Here is a 19,208-nt window from a genome sequence, read left to right as displayed (position 1 = left end):
GCAAGCACTGCGCGCCGGCAGTTGGAGCAGGCCCAGGATCGGAATTCCACGGGGGCCCACAGCTCAACGGCCGGCGCGCAAGGCAAGTGCAGGTCGGGGGCTTACACCCGCGGGAAGCCCCTGACCCAAATTTCTGCGCCATTAGCTCTGATGATGTGGAATCTGTATGGGTAGAACTGAGAAATATCAAGGGGCAGAAAACGTTACTGGGAGTGGTATAGAGACCTCCAAACAGTTATGCGGATGTTGGGGATGGCATTAAAAGGGAAATTAGAGAAGCGTGCAATAAGGGCACAGCAGTTATCATGGGTGACTTTAAACTACATATAGATTGGGCTAACCAAATTAGTAACAATACTGTGGAGGAGGAATTCCTGGAGTGTATACGGGATGGTTTCCTGGACCAATATGTCGAGGAACCAACTAGAGATCAGGCCATCTTAGACTGGGTATTATGTAATGAGAAAGGATTAATTAGCAATCTTGTTGTGCGAGGCCCCTTGGGTCGGAGCGATCATAATATGATCGAATTCTTCATTAAGATGGAGAGTGAAGTAGTTGACTCAGAGACTAGGCTCCTGAATTTAAATAAAGGAAACTACGATGGTGTGAGGTGCGAGTTGGGTAGGATTGATTGGGGAATGTCACTCAAAGGGTTGACAGTGGATAGGCAATGGCAAACATTCAAAGATCGCATGGATGAACTACAGAATTTGTTCATCCCAGTTTGGCATAAAAATAAAAAAAAGGTGACTCAACCGTGGCTAACAAGGGAAATTAGAGATAGCATAAGATCCAAGGAGAGGACATATAAATTGGCCAGAAAAAGCAGTAAACCTGAGGGTTGTGAGCAGTTTAGGATCCAACAAAGGAGTACAAAGGCATTAATTAAGAGGGGGAAAATAGAGTATGAGTGTAAGCTTTCAGGGAACATAAAAACTGACTGTAAAAGCTTTTATAGATATGTGAAGAGAAAAGATTGGTGAAGTCAAGCGTAGGTCCCTTGCAGTCAGAATCAGGGGAATTTATAATGGGAAACAAAGAAATGGAAGACCAATTAAATACATACTTTGGTTCTGTCTTCACAAAGGAGGACACAAATAACCTCCCAGAGATGTTGGGGAACATATGGTCAAATGAGAGGGAGGAACTGAAAGAAATCAGTATTTGTAGGGAAATGGTGTTAGGGAAATTGACGGGATTGAAGGCCGATAAATCCCCAGGGCCTGATAATCTACATCCTAGGGTACTTAAGGATGTGGCCCTAGAAATAGTAGATGCATTGCTGGTCATCTTCCAAAATTCAATAGACTCTGGAACAGTTCCCATGGATTGGAGGGTAGCTAATGTTACCCCACTATTCAAAAAGGTGGTAGAGAGAAAACGGGGAATTACAGACCGGTAAGCCTGACATCGGTAGTGGGGAAAATGCTAGAGTCCATTATAAAAGATGTAATAGCAGAGCACTTGGAAAACAGTGACAGGATCGGACAAAGTCAACATGGATTTACAAAAGGTAAATTGTGCTTGACTAATCTACTGGAATTTTTTGAGGATGTAACTAGTAAAATAGATAAAGGGAGAACCAGTGGATGTGGTATATTTGGACTTTCAGAAGGCTTTCGATAAGGCACATGGGATTGGGGGCAAGGTATTGACTTGGATAGAGAACTGGTTGGCAGACAGAAAGCAAAGAGTTGGAATAAACGGGTCTTTTTCCGAGTGGCAGGCAGTGACTAGTGGGGTACCGCAGGGATCGGTCCTAGGACCCCAGCTATTCACAATATATATTAATGATCTAGATGAGGGAACTAGATGTAATATCTCCAAGTTTGCAGACGACATAAAGCTGGGTGGGCGTGTGTGCTGTGAGGAGGTTGCCGAGAAACTCCAGTATGATTTGGACAGGTTGGGGTGATTGGGCAGAAGCATGGCAGACGCAATATAACGTGGATAAATGTGAGGTTATCCACTTTGGTGTCAAAAACAGGAAGGCAGATTATTATCTGAATGGCAATAGATTGGGAGAAGGGGAAGTGCAACGAGACCTGGGTGTCCTTGTGCACCAGTCGCTGAAAGTAAGCATGCAGGTGCAGCAGGCGGTTAAGAAGGCAAATGGTATGTTGGCCTTCGTAGCGAGAGGGTTCGAGTACAGGAACAAGGATGTCTTGCTGCAGTTGTACAGGGCGTTGGTGAGACCACATCTCGAGTATTGTGTGCAGTTTTGGTCGCCTTATCAGAGGATGTTCTTGCCATGGAGGGAGTGCAGCGAAGATTCACCAGGCTGATACCTGGGATGGCAGGAATGACGTATGAGGAGAGATTGGGTCGATTGGGCTTATACTCGCTGGAGTTTAGAAGAATGAGAGGGGATCTCATTGAAACTTATAAAATTCTGACAGGACTGGACAGACTAGATGCAGGAAGGATGTTCCCGATGGTCAGGGAGTCCAGAACCAGGGGTCACAGTCTAAGGATAAGGGGAAAGCCATTTAGGACAGAAATGAGGAGGAATTTCTTCACCCAGAGTGGTGAACCTGTGGAATTCTCTACCACAGAAGGCAGTAGAGGCCAATTCATTAAATATATTCAAGAAGGAGTTAGATATATTTCTTAAGGCTAAAGGGATCAAGGGATATGGAAAGAAGGCAGGGACAGGGTACTGAATTTGGATGATCAGCCATGATCTCATTGAACAGCGGAGCAGGCTCGAGGGGCCAAATGGCCTACTCCTGCTCCTATCTTCTATGTTTCTAGGAGCAGGGAAGTTATCCCCGGTGTCCTGGCCAATATTTATCCCTCAATCAACATCTAATACAGATTATCTGGTCATTATCACATTGCTGTTTGTGAGAGCTTGCTGTGCGCAAATTGGTTGCCGCAATTCCTGCATTACACTCCAAAAAAGCACTTCATTGGCTGTAAAGCGCTTTGGGACGTCCAGTGGTCGTGAAAGGCGCTATAGAAATGTAAGTCTTTCTTTCTTTCAGAAGGAAAGAGAGGTGAAGCACGAGAAACTATAACATAGAAACAGGGCATTCGGCCCAACCCGTCCATGTTGGTGTTTATCCTCCAAATAAGCAAGTCCTAATTCCATTTGCCCACCCTATTCATTTTATTCCCCCTTTCCTGCAATTACCTATTTAACCTATTCTTAAAAGTTGACAAGATCTCTACTTTAAGCATCAAGTCCAGTAGAGTACTCCACAGCCTCACAAACCTCTAAAAATAAGCACTTCTCCTGCTCGTTGTCTTAAATCTCTTGCATTTAATCTTGTATCTATGTCTCCTCGTTCTGGACTCCTTAATCAGTGGAAACAATCTGTTACTATTTACTTTGTTTCATCCATTCATAATTTTAAACACCTCCATCAAGTCACCCCATAATCTCCTCTGTTCGAATGAAAACAGTCCTAATTTTTCAAGTCTTTCTTCATATTTATATTTCCTCATACCAGGCAGCATCCTCGGGAATCTCTATTGCCCCAACATCCTTCCTATAGTATGGAGTCCAAAACTGCACACATTTCTCCAACTGTGTCTCAGTAAAATTTTTAATAGATTCACCATTATATCTTAACTTTTATATTCTATACCTCTTGCCATAAAACTCAGTATTTCATTAGCTTTTTTTTTTTATTTTTTTAAAAAGGCCATATCTGCTTTTAATATTGTGAACTTGAACCCCCAAATCCCTCTACTCTTCCACATCACCAGTCTTTCCCATTTGAAGTATAATTATTACATTTAGAAAAAACCAAAATACACCATCTTACACTTACATTAAATTACATCTGTCTTTTTTTTGCCCATTCTATCTCTTATAAATATTCCCTTGCAACTTCCTTTGGTCCTCAGAATTATCTACTATGCCTCCTTTATTATCATTTGCAAATGTTATCTTCCTTGACTTTATGGTGCCTGGAGTCAATGTTGACACCATTTTAGCAGATAACCAATAAACAGTGACGAGGAAGTGAAGCACACAACGATCAAAAAAACACTCGCACACTCTACATCTTACCATTTTACCAACAAATGCACAAAAAGATTAAAGTATATGCCATGCAAATATGAGCATTCAGATCAGACGGCCAACGCCTGTTACTCTTATTTACGAACCAAAAATGCAATTAGTCACATCTGGATTCCCAATTAAGAAGACGATGACTTGCATTTATATAGCGCCTTTCACGACTACCGGACGTCTCAAAGCGCTTTACAGCCAATGAAGTACTTTTGAAGTGGAGTCACTGCTGTAATGTGGGAAACGCGGCAGCCAATTTGCGCACAGCTAGTTCTCACAAACAACAATGTGATAATGACCAGATAATCTGTTTTTGTTATGTTGGTTGAGGGATAAATATTGGCCAGGACACCGGGGATAACTCCCCTGCTCTTCTTCGAAATAGTGCCATAGGATCCTTTACATCCACCTGAGAGAGCAGATGGGGCGGAGGAGGGTGGTGGTGGATGGGGACTGGTTGGGCCTCTGTTCAAGGAAGAAGTGGAGCACCCTCAGGCCATCCTGGTGGGGGATGGAGGTGTAGAGAGAGTGTACGTCCATAGCGAAAAGGAGGCAGTTGGCCATTGTCCAGTCTCTCCCCACCTACATCTTCCACTCACCCTCCGCCACTTTAACAGTTTCCAGTTTCCTGGCCCCAACCGCCTCCTTTTCACTATGGACGTACAATCCCTCCATACCTCCATCCCCCACCAGGATGACCTGAGGGTGCTCCGCTTCTTCCTTGAACAGAGGCGCAACCAGTCCCCATCCACCACCACCCTCCTCCGCCTTGCTGAACTTGTTCTCACATTGAACAACTTCTCCTTTGACTCCACTCACTTCCTCCAAATCAAAGGTGTTGCTATGGGTACCCGCATGGGTCCTAGCTATGCCGGTCTTTTCGTGGGATATGTGGAACACTCTTTGTTCCAGTCCTACTCAGGTCCCCTCCCTCACCTCTTTTTCCGGTACATTGATGACTGTATCGGTGCCGTCTCCTGCTCTCGCTCTGAACAAGAAAATTTCATTCACTTTGCTTCCAATTTCCACCCTTCATTCACCTTCACATGGTCCATCTCTGACTCTTCCCTTCCCTTCCTCGACTTCTCCGTCTCCATCTCTGGGGATAGGTTATTGACAAACATTCACTACAAGCCCACACCTACCTGGACTACACTTCCTCCCACCCCGCCTCCTGTAAGGACTCTAGTCCATTCTCCCAGTTTCTCCCTCTCCGCCGCATCTGCTCCGACGATGCCACCTTCCACACCAGTGCTTCCGACATGCCTTCCTTTTTCCTCAACTGAGGATTCCCCTCTACAGTGGTCGACACGGCCCTCGACCGTGTCCGTTCTACCTCCCGCACTTCTGCCCTCATCCCTTCCCCTCCCTCCTGGAACCACGATAGAGTTCCCCTTGTCCTCACCTTTCACCCCACCAGCCTCCACATTCAACGGATCATCCTCTGCCATTTCCGCCACCTCCAGCGTGATCCCACCACCAAACGCATCTTCCCCTCACCTCCCCTTTCAGCATTCCATAGGGACCGCTCCCTCCGAGACACCTTAGTCCACTCCTCTATCACCCCCAGCACCCCTTCCCCTTCACCCAGCACCTTCCCGTGCAAGCGCAGGAGATGCAACACATGCCCTTATACCTCCTCCTTTCCCACTGTCCAGGGCCCCAAACACCCCTTCCAGGTGACACAGTGATTTACTTGTACTTCTTGCAATTTAGTATACTGTATTCGCTGCTCACGATGTGGTCTCCTCTACATTGGGGAGACCAAGCGCAGACTGGGTGACCGTTTTGCGGAACACATCCATTCAGTCCGTAAGAGGGACCCCGAGCTCCCGGTGGCCTGTCATTTTAATTCACCGCTCCATTCCTACTCAGACCTCACCGTCCTCGGCCTCTTGCATTGTTCCACGGAAGCTCAGCGTAAGCTCGAGGAACAGCACTTCATCTTTCGATTAGGCACTTTACAGCCCTCTGGACTCAAGACAGAGTTCAACAATTTCAGATCATAACCTCGGCCCCATCACATATATATATATATTTTCTTTTTTTTTCTTCTTCCCTCCCACATGGCAGCTGTCCTTCATTCTGCCAGCGCAATTCACACCCCATCTAGAGCCATCCTTTGTTCCTTAACCTGCCCCCATTACCACCACCTCTCGCCTTGAATATCTCTCAATGTCTCTTAATCTCTCCTGCTTTCTATCCTATCACTGACCTTCCCTTTTGTTCTTTCATCCCCTCCCCCTTTTCCCAGCCCTTAACTTGCTTTAAAATCTATTCCTTTTCCTGCTTTTTTCCAGTTCTGATGAAAGGTCATCGACCTGAAACGTTAACTCTGTTTCTCTCTCCACGGATGCTGCCCTGGCCTGCTGAGTTTTTCCAGCGTTTTCTGTTGTTATTCCACTCCACCTAACGTTGGCTTCTTTTCCACTGTGAAGGCCAGCAGCACTAAAAGTTTGTGCTTGTAGTAGTATGAATAGGGTTCCTCCCAGGTTCCGCCTCTCCCAGGCTCTGGATTATTGCACATGAGCGTGCAAGGGGGCACACCCTCTCTCTGGATATCGTGGTACAGTATATGCAAACTAAAATTGAATGACCCAAAAATTTCACAAATCTAAAAAGGAAAAATTAATTTATCTTATGGCAAGTCCATTCCTGAAAAATTAGTTAAGAAATAACTGTATACATTAATGTCTAAATGGATTTTTGTTCATGGTAACCACTAATTTAACTCGGGATTCAACAACATTTGGAATTACACCTCAAATGGATGTTCGGTAGAAATAAAAATTCTTTTCACCATTCATTTTGATCAAACCTAGGGAATAGAGTATCCTATAATTTTCAGTTCTCATCACCTGAACAAATTAACACGACAACTCCAATTTCCTCTCACTCACACTGATCAAAAAGTACCCCCCCCCCCACCGAGAACGTCTCCTATTTCTACTTAAGTAGAACATTTATTGAGTTTGTCTTATGTTCGCTGTACTTTAGTCTAATCTATCCCTCCCCCCCCACTCTTCCTTCTTCCCCCATCCCCATATCCTAGCACCTTTCCATCAGGGGCTTCTCTTTGGACATCTGAATAAATCATGAAGTTTCTCAACCTTAAGAGAGAGAAGGAATTTGCATCATAAAATTGCATATGTCATTTTCTAGAGTTTGTCTTGACCTATGTAGGATTTCAAATCAACATAAATTATGTTCTTGTCATGTGTCACACACTGAATTATACTTACTGGGCATTTCTCTACATGTAAAAGGGATAAACAAAACCAGTCCAAAATGTTTAGCTGAGAAAAACAACTGCTGATGCTGTGACAGCAAACTGGAGACCATGGACTGTTCTTGATCACAAACTACAAAGCAGCCAAACACAACACAACGTTAAAGTTCAATTAATACATATTGGACACATTTGGGAAGGAGGGGACGGTCTGAGGCTGAATCCCCAATTTGTACTTATTAACTTCAGCCAGTGCAATAGTGGGGACACTACACGGAGTTCAGTACCCCAGAGCTATGGAACAGTAAAAAAAAACCATACTTCATACCTACTATCACTATCAAATGACTCCTGCTGGATAAATCACACGTGGGAATATTGGATGAGGATAGAATTAAGCTTAGCAGTGATCTACCCCACCCCTAACCATGGTCAAATAGCCCGCTGACTCTCACTATCTCAGCCTACACATGAAGATTCGCCACTTTTCAGGTGACGTTAATGGCCTGCCTCTGTCAACTGGTCCCCAGGATGAGTCTGTCTTCAGCAGAGGGACGAAAGGGGACACTGGTAATTTTCTTCATATAAATAGTTATGTGCTCAAGTGACAAAGTATTACATAAAGATAGATTATTTATAATCATGGATTGACTGATGGTTCCCAGATGTTCAATCTCAAAAAAGAATCCAGTATTTGATGAAAAGTAATTGATTGTACGATGAAATGATGATTCAGCACATTTGCAGTCCAGTGAGGTTAAAATGTTTCTGCTCACAAATAGACATATTGATGGATGTGGTCAATGTACTGTACCTGGCCCCACCAGCTCTTCTAGCTGAGCTTAAAATGTTGCTGAACTTTTAGTCTTTTTAAAGGAGAATGGAAAAAAAACAAGATTATTTCTATTTAAGGCAGCTTTACAATTTTTTTTAGCAGATGTATTTCAGTCCCAGAACAATAAAGAAAATGCTAGTTAGTCCCATGTCACATTCAGGATAACGGATAAACCTGGAAAACTGACTTGCATGATAATTTTAGAATACAGCAACACCAAACAAAAGCAAATAATACATTTCATTTCAGCAGCAAATGGAGTACAGTAACAAATAAAGCAGAGTGCTTTAAAGAGCCAGGCAATGGTCATGCTTGCATGTAGCCAGTGTCCCGTACCCATTTTGTATCAAAGATGGTGAAAATTTTAATTGGACGCATATCATTTAAAAACTGAAATGTCTCTCAGAAAAACATTTAATCCTCAGTCAATTAACGCCACTACCACACTATAAGTTACAGTATAGGATTTACAAAGCACACAAATGACCATATTAGAAAGGTAGTGTACACAGTATAGTCCATCCATCCGCGGTGTTCTGCATTAGGGCACGTCCTAACTCAAAAGTCTCACACATGAGATTCTTGATCCATTTAGTAAGGATTAATGGCGGAGGTGGTTTACCGTTGCCTTCATCACCTTTATTATCTTCAGAGTACCTTCTCCTAGGTGGCAGCAACCAAGGATTAAAGAACTCCATCTATCCTTTACGATGGGGGCCGTGACACTGGACAACAATTGAGAGCCGGCACTCCGGCTCTGCCTGGAGTGAGTCCCGATCCCAACCTTTCTGACTCGGAGGCGGGAGGACTAACATTGAGCCAGTGGCCACTCGTCCTGATGAGAGTATCTCACTGGATGTCAACTCAGTATTTAGAGACCATATTGTATAGTCTCCACTCATGGAGGCGGTCTGGAGTGGGGCTCAAACTCTTTACCTTCTGACTCAGGCAGGAATGCTACCAATAGTCCCAAAGGCTCACTCCATGCAGTAGTTGACCCATAAAATTATTTTTTAAAGTTAAAAAGGCCAGAATCCTGATTAGTTAAGAACATAAGAAATAGGAGGAGTAGGCCATACGGCCCTTTGGGCCTGCTCCGCCATTCAATAGGATCATGGCTGATCTGAATCTAGACTCACATCCACTTCCCTGCCCTCTCCCCGTAACCCCCAATTCCCTTATCTGCTAGGAAAATGTCTATCTCCATTTTAAATTTATTTAATGTTGCAGCTTCCACAGCTCTCTGGGGTAACAAATTCCATAGATTTACTACCCTCTGAGTGAAGAAGTTTCTCCTCATCTCAGTTTTGAAAGGGCAGCCCCTTATTCTAAGATTATGCCCCCTAGTTCTAGTCTCACCCATCAGTGGAAACATCCCCACCGCATCCACCCGATCAAGCCCCCTCACAATCTTATATGTTTCGATAAGATCGCCTCTCATTCTTCTGAGCTCCAATGAGTAGAGTCCCAACCTACTCAACCTTTCCTCATACGTCAACCCCCTCATCTCTGGAATCAACCGAGTGAACCTTCTCTGAACCGCCTCGAGAGCAAGTATATCTTTTCTTAAATATGGAAACCAAAACTACACGCAGTATTCCAGGTGTGGCCTCACCAATACCCTGTATAACTGCAGCAAGACTTCCCTGTTTTTATACTCCATCCCCCTTGCAATAAAAGCCAACATTCCATTGGCCTTCCTGATCACCTGCATACTAACTTTTTGTGTTTCATGCACCAGGACCCCCAGATCTCTTTGTACTGTAGCACTTTGCAGTTTCTCTCCATTTAGATAATAACTTGCTCTTTGATTTTTTCTGCCAAAGTGCATAACCTCACACTTTCCAACATTATATTGCATCTGCCAAATCTCTGCCCACTCACTTAGCCTGTCTATGTCCTTTTGCAGGTTTTTTATGTCCTCCTCACTCACTGCTTTCCCTCCCATCTTTGTATCGTCGGCAAACTTGGATATGTTGCACTCGGTCCCTTCCTCCAAATCGTTAATATAGATTGTAAAGATGTAAGAAATCACACAACACCAGGTTATAGTCCAACAGCTTTATTTGAAATCACAAGCTTTCGGAGCGCTGCTCCTTCGTCAGGTGAAGTGGAGAGATGTATAAAAACACAACTTATATAGTCAGAGAATAATGTCAGATGTTTACAGGTAATCTTTCTAACTGCCATTTATCACACCTGACATCTGACATTATTCTCTGACTATATAAGCTGTGTTTTTATGCATCTCTCCACTTCACCTGACGGAGGAGCAGCGCTCCGAAAGCTTGTGATTTCAAATAAAGCTGTTGGACTATAACCTGGTGTTGTGTGATTTCTTACATTTGTCCACCCCAGTCCAACTCCGGCATCTCCACACCATAGATTGTAAAGAGTTGGAGTCCCAGCACTGACCCCTGCGGAACACCACTAGTTACTGATTGCCAGCCCGAGAACGAACCATTTATCCCAACTCTTTGTTTTCTGTTAGATAGCCAATCTTCCACCCATGCCAGTATATTACCCCCAATCCCGTAATTTTTTATCTTGATCAGTAATCTTTTGTGTGGAACCTTGTCAAATGCCTTTTGGAAGTCCAAATACACTACATCCACTGGTTCCCCTTTATCCACCCTGTATGTTACATCCTCAAAGAATTCGAGCAAATTTGTCAAACATGACTTCCCCTTTAGTCGGAAATACACGAGAGAGAGTGAAGTTTCTATGTTACAGTTATAATATTGGGTTAATACCAGCTTTGGATAAGCTAAAAGTATACGGGCAGCATTTGGGTGGAGTAACTTTTATGATGGTACAAGTCATTTTGTGTTCTCTCCAGGCCCCCCCGGAGCTGCACACCATCTGTAGCAGAGCGGACTCTTGCTTGTTCCCAGGTCTCCCTCAATGTTGTATTTTCTAGGAGCCAGGAGGTACACAACAGAGGTCAAGAGAAAACTCTCCCTCCTTCTCTACCCGCTTCCTCCACCCCACCCAACCACAGCATTTCAACTCAGATCAAGAATTTGGTGGGGAAGGGAATCACACCTCCAGTGTCTGTTTCTGTGGTGCTCCAATGCACCGTATGAACGAGAAAAAGTATTTATAAAATATATACTGCAACCATTCTAAATACTTGTTTTAATCCTATTAAAATAAGCAGCATATGGTCCTAAACTACTTTGGAGACATCAGTCAGCAGTTATTTGGTAACAAGTAAATCCTTGCGTTGATAAAAAGAAAAACTATGAATGCTGAAAGTATGAAAAACAGCAAATGCTGAAAATACGCAAATGCTGAAAATACACAGGAGATCCATTGGTATCTCAAAGAGTAGGATGATTCTGATGAAGAGCCTCAACTTAAAAATGGACCGCTTTTTCTCATGGTAATTAACCTGCAACATACCATCAGCAACTTCTGTTGTTAAAATCTTAAAGTAGTGCGAGATTGTGAATTGGAGGTGGCCATATTTGTAACTACTCAAATAATTTCAGAATGGCATCAAGAACAATTTACCACACTTTTGTTTTATGAAGACATCAGTACATTGTCACTCACACACCCCTTTATAGGCTACACATCAGAGAAAGCCAGGTTTTGGAGGTAGTGAAAGGCACAATCCATTGTGTTGGTAACACAAACTGTGGAATTATGAGGAATGTCCTCTAGTAATATACTATACAGTGTATATCATACAAGAATAACAGGTGGCTGGGGCTGGAATTATTAGATTAAATAATACAATTGAAAGGTGTCAGTACCATAAGCTGTGAGAACAAAGCACGAGTAGATTATCAGAGCCTCTACATTCTCTAACACTATTTAATGAGTATGTCAACTCCTGCTGAACTACTACCAAATAACTCTCATTAAATCCTCTTGTTGACATCACAAAGAATTAATACCTTTTTGTGTACATAACTGTGCATCAAGGAAAAGGGATGCTTTAATAGTTGGTGGTAAAATAAAACTTGTTTTAGGAGATTAAATATAGTCAAACTGAATTGTCATCCTGGTGAATCCGCTGCACTTTTAATTCAAAATCAAACATTAAATTTAAGCATTCAATAAAGTAAATAAGACTGTGCCTTGTTTGGAAATAGCTGGTAACACTATTTAAAGGTTATTGTAATTCCAATGAACTCTAGTGACATTTATTGTGCTGAAAGAACATTGGAAGGTTCTGCTCATTAGTGATGGGGATCTAATAATCATCTCATTAATTCTCAGCAGCACAAAGATTTAGAATATAGTCTTCAGATCAAACAGCTGATACAAACTACTAAATTCTAAAAATAAAGAGATTAACAATCTTCAGATCTCATCAACTTATCGCTCTGCAGAAACGAAGGTAAATTTTGGGGAAAACTGCTACGCAAGGTTGTGTATCGGCTACTGGAGGGAAAGCAGGAGCAGGTTAAACAATCGACATGTTTTCACCTACTAACTGACTCCTGAAAATTGCCCATCATATATGCAACCCACTTCAGAGCTGGCACACGAATACTGGATTTAAAAGCAAATGTCCAGTTTACTATTAAATGAAGCAAAAAAAATTATCAAAGCAGAAGAGAATTTAAATTCAGTCCAGTTGACCCCAATGAGCAGGAATTGGCTATCAGCAACTCTAAACTGCTGAAAAGAACTTTCGCATTTTTCTTCCTATTTAAATACATTTTTTGGAATAGTTTCACTTCGATATTGGTACTCAAAGACTTATAATGACCAAGTGGGAAAACTGAAGGTTTAACACCATACACAGCGGATCTGTGAAGGGCCCTCAGGGGTCCACAATGTCATTACATTTTGTGTCACCAAATTTTTGTCTATTTCTATAGTTATTGACTTACTAGAATGTATTTTCTATTGCTGTATCTATATTACATCTTGTGTATGTCCACACATCCACTTTAGTCACTGCCACGGTTAAACTTAGCTACGTATTATATTTATCTCCCAAAGAGAAATAACACATGTCTGTCCTGCCGGTGGGTGGCTGAAAAGTACGATTCTGTGAGTATCACTATGTCAGGCTGTTGCTTGACTAGTCTGTGGGACAGCTCTCCCAATTTTGGCACAAGTCCCCAGATATTAGTGAGGAGGACTTTGCAGGGTCGACTGGGCTGGTTGTGCCGTTGTGTCCGAATCCGGTGCCGAGGTCAATGCCAGGTGGTCAGTCTGGTTTTATTCTTAATGGCCCAGAAATTCGGGTCTCCACGGGTGAGTACGCACGGAGTACTCACCCGTAGGCCCAATGGAAGTGCTGGTTTCCTGCATGCACGGGAAACCGGCACTTCCGTTCCCCTGAAAGAACGGGTTCAGAGGTCGAACGCGTGCGCCGGAGAGGCTGCGCGTGCGCATCAAACTTCGTTTTGTTTGCAGGTTTTCCCGGGAGGGTAAGTCTCCAGAAGTTAGACATGTAAAAAGCAATCGCAAGGCCTGCTTTTTACAAGGTAAGTGGTGAATTAATTAAAATTAAAACATTTTTTCCCACAGGTTTATTATTTTTAAATACTTTAAAGAAAGGTAAGTTTATTTTTAGCCCTGTTAGAAAATATTTTTTTTTTCAAAAATTTAAATGATTTAAAATAGTTATTTCAGGTAATTTATAGTTTATTTTAAAAATGTGATTTAAAAAAAAAATTATTTGAAGATTTAGTGATGTTTTGGGGCTTATAGTATTTATAAGTTTGACAGGTCTTCCTGTCAAACTTATGAATGAAGCATTCCCTGCTACCATTGGCTCTCCACGGCCCACGTGATCCCAGGGGACGCATCGAACTAACTGCGTCCCTGGGATACGCAAGCACTGCGCACCGGCAGTTGGAGGAGGCCCAGGATCGCAATTCCACGGGGGCCCACAGCTCAACGGCCGGCGCGCAAGGTAAGTGCAGGTCGGGGGCTTGCACCCGCGGGAAGCCCCCCGACCCGAATTTCTGGGCCATTATTGTTTTTCGTAGTGGTTGTGTACAACCGAGTGGCTTGCTGGGCCATTTCAGAGGGCAGTTAAGAGTCAACCACATTGCTGTGGGTCTGGAGTCACATATAGGCCAGGTCAGGTAAGGACAGCAGATTTCCTTCCCTAAATGACATTAGTGAACCAGATGGGTTTTTACGACAATCCAATAGTTTCATGGTCACCGTTGCTGATACTAGCTTTTTATTCCAGATTTATTTAATTAACTGAATTTAAATTCCCCAGCTGCCGTGCTGGAATTTGAACTCATGTCTCTGGATCATTAGTCCAGGCCTCTGCATTACTAGTCCCGTAACATAACCACTATGTTACCGTTCCCGTTATATCTCAACCTTTCGTTAGAACTGGAAAAAGTTAATCAACCTGAAACGTTAACTCTATTTCTCTCTCCACAGACCTGACCTGCTGAGTATGTCCAGCATTTTCTGTTTTTATTTCAGATTTCCAGCATCCGCAGTATTTTGCTTATGTACAATGGTTAGTTTTGATGCTGTGAATGTTCTACAGCATTTCTTCCATTATTTGAGAATGATACCCCACTATAGTGGCATGTCCTCGCCACCGTCAAGACCAGGACCTTACCCACAGCAAGACCATATAATTCAAGGATTTAAATCCTTCAGGTACCAGTAGGTTTTCTTAAGATAATTAGCCAGGATATCAGGACTGTCACCTATGCCTTTGGATTCCAGTTCTTTCCCTATTAAGGGAGAAGTTGACCAGAAATACTTCTTTAGAACCAAACTGTTGAAAAGAACCAAAATTAATGTTCACACTTTTCTTCGTTTTTTTTAAAAAAAAAGCATTTTTGCTTAGCTGTTGTGCTCAAAACACTAGAAGAGCAGGAATGTTTAGAAAGACCAACAGCATAAGAAAATTAAATTAATAGTATTGGAATGCACCGATTCCTGAACTTCATTATGGAATTTTTATTGAAAATTCTCTCTCTCCACCACCCACCCTCATTTTTTTTAACAAACTGTTTTTCCTTTTGGTTTCAGTAAAGGAAACATCTGATCGCAGAGCTGCTTTTTAAGGGTTGCTATATGCTAAGCTACTGTATAAAGAGACTTTGATCATTGACTAGAACAGACAGAAAGACTTTAAAAGTTGCATTAAATGAACAATGCCCCCATTACGAGATAGATACAGATGAGGAAGGCAATCTTCGCTCATCCACCCAGAAAAATCCTACAGCACCACGCGCCCCCTCCCCCCCGTGTATCATGCCATCCAACTGAATCTATTACTCTATCCAGAAGTCTATTCTATGTGCAGATCATGCTGTGTGTGAAGAAATTCCTAACATTAGTCCTAAATTTTCCTTTTAGTAGTTTGAACTTATCCCCTTGTCCTATCGTTGCTTAGTTTGAAGTATTCTGGATCTACCTTTTCCATACTGTTTACTCTTTCATATATCTAAATATCTTCTCTCAATCTCCTTTTATGGCTGAAAAGGCCAGGTTTTGAAATCTTTTTTCATAACACCGTCATCTGACACGAAGGATCAGTTTCATCCACTGCCCTGCAATAGTCCCCCCATCTCTCAGGTAGAGTCTGAACCCCTATCTTTCTGTTCATTAGTTAGATGACTACCAATACACTTATTTTGGTCCCAGCGGCGAGATATCAATCCAATTGATGGTTTAATGACAGTTAAAAAAAGGAAGTGGGGAAACATTTCATTTCAGATGTTAAGGTTTAATTTTGCAGGATAAGAAAAAAATGTTACCAATTTTGGCATTAGCACCGAACTCATAATAAATGTGAAATGTAGGTAAAATGACTAATATAGCATACACTAATAAAATGGCAAGTGGCTTACTAGATACATAATTTTCAAAAGCTTACATAATTAATGTTAAGTTTGACAAATACAGTGGATCCCATTCATGTTGCTGTGAAATTTACAAAAACTGAGGTGCAGCAAAGGTGATTTTTATATGGGTTTCCTGACCAAAAGGAGCTGTTCTGCTAGATATGTGAAATCTAAACAAGGTTCTACTGTTAGAAATACAGTACTAGGAAGGTAAATGCAGCAGCTATTTTGTGCAACTAGGATTCTACAAAACCAGCAATGAGATGAACGACCAGTTAGTCTGTTTTTAGTGATGTTAGTTGAGAGAAGGCTGGCCAGGACAGCAGAATACTCCTTGCTCCTCTCCAAATTGAGGGATTTTTTGAACCAATGGAGACAATCCTTGAGTAAATGTCACATCCAAAGGACAGCATCTTGAACAATTATAGTGTTCCTGCATTTTAAGCTTATGAACTCATACTCCTGGTATGGAGTTTGCTCTCATTATCTAAACTGACATTGGTACAAAAGAATACAATTTTCAGAAAACATGAGAATCAAATCTAACTAAGAAGGTAACTTTGGTCACAGAATTTTAGCTTAAGGCAATGAACATTTTATAGCACACTTAATAGCACCCTGTAATCTTCAGGGCAAGTGTACAGTTAAAACACGCAATTACAGTCACTAATTGATTTTAAAATTAACAAAACAGAACATACTTTCAATCATCTTCTGTGATCCTGCCACTACAAGGCACTACAATTAACATGACTGACAAGTGGCTATGTCTGACCCCAATCCAGTCAATGTAGGAAAATCAAAGATAGAGTGCAGCAAAGGCAATTAAGTTTCCTTTCATCTTGTTTCAAACTTGGCAGAATGTGTAAAAATAAGCCAGTGTACTCTTTCTCAAGTGAGCAATCATGAATTTTATATATAGGAGAGAGATTAATATAGTACATTTCATACAAGTTTTAGATATGATCATTGCTACCCTCTACTACCTATCAAGGCTAAAATCCTTTAGTACCTTTAACATTTCAGTATATAATAGCATGGTGCTATAATATTGCATTACTAATTCTCAGTATAGTTAAAAGTGGACTGTCAGTCATATTAGTATCATTAAACAACTACCAAATAATCTAATTAAAAAAAACTGGATCCTCTCTTTTGGGAAAAGATTTACATTAGTTAAATTAATTAGTGGGGGGGGGGGGGCGGGGAGGGTCAAGGGATAGGTTTCCCAGATACTTTTTCATCCAGATACTAACTGCCCTTCAAAACATTGACGAGCAGATCTAGCATCTAAGACTGAAATGAACCAGCTGCAAGCCTGATAGATTTCAGTAGCAGAGTGTGTCATGTCACCTCACCTCAGATGGGTGCGGTATACTGAAAAGAAAAAGTGGCACTTCTTGAATAACCATGCAAGGATGTGCAGTTAACCGATCCCCTTTGGACAAATGGGCAAAATGCTCGTGTCAAGTGTTGCACCTCCTGCAAAAATCCACAATCAGAACGAGATAAAGTATATCTGTCAATTGAATAGGAAATTGCAAATTGATTTTTAAAATGCATTTTCCCCAGCAACATCCGATGTTCTTGCAGTATAATTTTCACAATGTAACAACATTAATCTACGAACGGTGTGTCCTTAAGTGGAGAAATTACATGGTTTCACGAACAGCCCTGACTGCACTGCAACATGCGGCGAGTGACACTTCCAAAGCAGCTCTGCAGTGTCCCCAATTTGATTTATGACAGTGTTGCAATCATGGACCCCCACCCCACCCCACATTCTAATCGGAGTTTGGAATTTATTATGAAACACCATCTACTCCAATGATTCAAAAAGATAACAGTGCGCTTTTTTTTTTTTAAAAAGAGCCACAAAGCGTCTTGTCGTCCCTCCAGGTTATAATCCGATCAGCCCAAAGCTGTCACTCGCACTCACGGTTTAAAAGCACTAACCAGTCTATCGGGGGCCGAGGGCCTACATGCAAAGAGAACCGCCGCCCTCGGATCCGGCCTGGAAACCAACCCCCGCCCGGGTAATTACAACGCGGCCAGCTCCACCAGTCCCACAACGGCCCTACCTCTCTCCGCTTGCCTCCAAATGTTATTGAAAAAGAGCAGCGGCTATTCGCGCCGACAACTGCACAGAATCACGCACGTCCCCGCATGCGGGCCTGGTGTCCACCCTCGGTTGTCGCTGTGGTAACGACGAACAGCTCAGCCTCAACGTCCGCTCTGACTTCGGACTGAGCGGCTTCAGGCGCTGAACCGCCGCCGCTGCCTCCCCGCTTCCGCCATTGGTTGTCACAGTACCGATTGTTGTCATACACTCACAGCACAATGTACCGCCCCACCCCCGCACGTCAGGGAGACGCTGATTGTGACGTCAACGCGTTTTCCCCACCACGCCCCCGAGCCGGACGATACCTGTAACGCATGCGTGTTTCCCTCTCACCGCCCCCGCAGCTGGCGAGAAGCCGATCCCGTGTACTCGGGGGCCACCGTAGTTGGCGGTTGTGTGTGTGTTTTTTTATTCGATTTCTGTTCCTGTGTTAAAATGGAGGTGTGCCAATCTGTTGGAGCTACCACTGTTAAGAAATGCACATGCGGCGCCTTATCGGAGCCTCAAGACCGACTAAAACGTTTTAAAACCAATTAATTACTTTGGAAGTAATGCTTGGCAAATCTCATTCATTGCAAAAGGTCCTGAACTGGGGGAGCTCGTCAGAGGCAAGGCAGCAGGAGATAGCTTAAAAACTTATAAAAATTGTATTCAAGCAAATCATTTCAACTGTGGTGTGTCCTCAACATTTAACTTTGATGCAACAATTACAGTAATGCCTACCCCACCATCTTATAAATCAAGAGACAAATTCTTAAAAATCAAGAGATTTGGTGTAGAAATCATCGCCCTGAAGCGCTAAATCCCGAACTTGCGATCTGTCAAGTTCCGACTACACATAGGCTTCGCTGCGTCTTTCACTTCCTCCTAAAAATGAAAGTGCTGGCGAAACGTTGAGTGAGGTAATTAGGCTGAAAATGTTGTAATTCTAGTGCAAACAGGCGCAGGAAGCCTGTTGCATAGTGTAAGGGGACGATGAGAAAATTGTATTACAAAAAGATCTGTAACAAGACAATGCTATAATGGGAGATTTGTTTTAAGAGGTTATCAAAATGAAGTGTTTGTAAGCCCACAATAAAGCATTGAGTGGTTTGTAACCTTTTTTTAATGAGTAGTTAATAATCAGAGCGCAAAGCAATGAGAGGTTTGTAACAACTGATGTTTGTGAATCTTGAATAAACATACTTTGTGTTAATGAG

General features: G+C 42.4%; 1 protein-coding gene across 4 annotated transcripts in view; it reads right to left on the bottom strand.

Moving 5' to 3' along the window:
- Positions 1-18,206, bottom strand: part of LOC147123467 (putative E3 ubiquitin-protein ligase HERC1) — a 491,571-nt gene extending 473,365 nt beyond the window's left edge. For 3 of the 4 annotated variants that reach the window (XM_085973346.1, XM_085973361.1, XM_085973355.1), the window contains exon 1: positions 17,969-18,202. The gene's annotated coding sequence lies outside the window, so the exon portion shown is untranslated. Of the gene's footprint in view, positions 1-17,968 lie in introns of all 4 variants that reach the window. The other variant, XM_085973371.1, reaches the window with a different exon arrangement.
- Positions 18,207-19,208: the final 1,002 nt, after the last annotated feature.

This window comes from Somniosus microcephalus, chromosome 2 (assembly GCF_052327205.1).
Source record: "Somniosus microcephalus isolate GS21.2 chromosome 2, FLI_Smic_1.0, whole genome shotgun sequence".
NCBI lineage: Eukaryota > Metazoa > Chordata > Chondrichthyes > Squaliformes > Somniosidae > Somniosus > Somniosus microcephalus.
The sequence above is the reverse complement of the archived record's forward strand: the minus strand, read 5'-3'. Positions and strand labels throughout refer to the sequence as shown.